The sequence below is a fragment of the Amblyomma mixtum genome, chromosome 8 (genome assembly GCF_055824585.1).
Source record: "Amblyomma mixtum isolate Tamu chromosome 8, ASM5582458v1, whole genome shotgun sequence".
Classification (NCBI taxonomy): domain Eukaryota; kingdom Metazoa; phylum Arthropoda; class Arachnida; order Ixodida; family Ixodidae; genus Amblyomma; species Amblyomma mixtum.
The window spans coordinates 109,163,205-109,164,571 of record NC_143019.1 but is presented as its reverse complement, the minus strand read 5'-3'; the positions used below and the strand labels follow the sequence as shown (position 1 = coordinate 109,164,571).

Sequence of the window (1,367 nt, the reverse complement as noted above, 5' to 3'; positions counted from 1 at the left end):
TCTTTACAAGATAAAATGACTATAATCCCACCAGCGGCACGTGGTTGTTTTTCTTATACTTCCTAATCAATTACATTAAAACGATTACATCACTAATATACCATTTATCAGTACCAGAAAAAAAACATAATGCAAACATTCCCCTAAGATTCTCATTTCCCTTTTATTGTCTGCTGAATCACCAGCCGCTTTTTTACTAAATATGAATATTTAAAGAAAATTTATTCGTTGACTTTACATCCCAATGTTGTGTTTGATACATTTACATTCGGGTTAATGACATCCTAGTCGAAATCAAGGGGAGGAAATGGGCTTGGACAGGGCATGTAATGCGAAAGGAAAATGCCGATGGCCCTTAAGGGTAACCGACTAGATTTCAAGACAAGAGAAGAAAGTTAAGTGGGTGGATGAGATTAATAAGTTTGCGGAAATAGGGTGGCAGCACCTGGCACCGGACAGGGTTAATTTGAGAGATATGGGAGAGACCTATGTCCTGCAGTGGGCGAGTCAGGCTAATAATGATGATGATGATTATGTTTCCTCCCGGGCCACAAGGGCATCTCCGGGCATAGTGACTGAATGCTCCGCTCGGCGAGATGGTCACGGCCGCAACAACCCCAAAGAGATGAAGTGTTTACCAGTGCAATGTACAAGTCGGTTCGTTGGTCTTCCATGCAATAAAGAAAAAAAGGTTCGTTGGTCTAGGGGTATGATTCTCGCTTCGGGTGCGAGAGGTCCTGGGTTCAAATCCCGGACGAGCCCGAGCTTTTTATTTTTGGATATCCTGTCGAAGCATATCAAGTAAGCCAACGCGGAAGCATCACTGCCAGCCATCCGGAGTAGAAAAGGTCACCACCAGGTCACGTCCGATACAAGTGGAACAAAAGGTCTGCGCACCTTAATACTGCTATACTAAAAAGTGTGCACAAGTGGTGCCAGAACTTTCACCCCGTGGTCTCTAAGCATTACGTGTGCTTCGAAGAACGAGGCACATTATAATGACTTTTAGGAAAAAATTCATTGTCTTTTTGCAAAAGACTGAATCCCTAAATTATGAATGAATCCTTCTAAGCACTCCTACTTTTCACAGCAAAATAATATGAATGAGTACAGAATGTGCAGACGGAGAAGTACAACGTTGAAAGATATGGGGCAGTGGCTCTAAGGAGTACAGCGCTTGTTGCTCCAGCGCGAAATTTAATAAGACGAAGCCGACCTATGGCAGGCTGATCACCAATCTCCGAGTGTACTTTTTGCCCTTTTGCTTTTTCTTGTTGCTATGTATTGTGTATTGTTCTTGTGAAATTTCACACTGTGCCGAAGCCCGGTGTTAAAGAAAACGAACACGCTAGAGGCAAAATGCTCAG

The 1,367-nt window shown here is 43.0% G+C and overlaps 1 non-coding gene across 1 annotated transcript; it reads left to right on the top strand.

Moving 5' to 3' along the window:
* The first annotated feature begins 690 nt into the window (after positions 1–690).
* On the top strand, positions 691–762 carry TRNAP-CGG (transfer RNA proline (anticodon CGG)). Its single transcript has one exon. It is a non-coding gene; the product is annotated as a tRNA-Pro (tRNA).
* Positions 763–1,367: the final 605 nt, after the last annotated feature.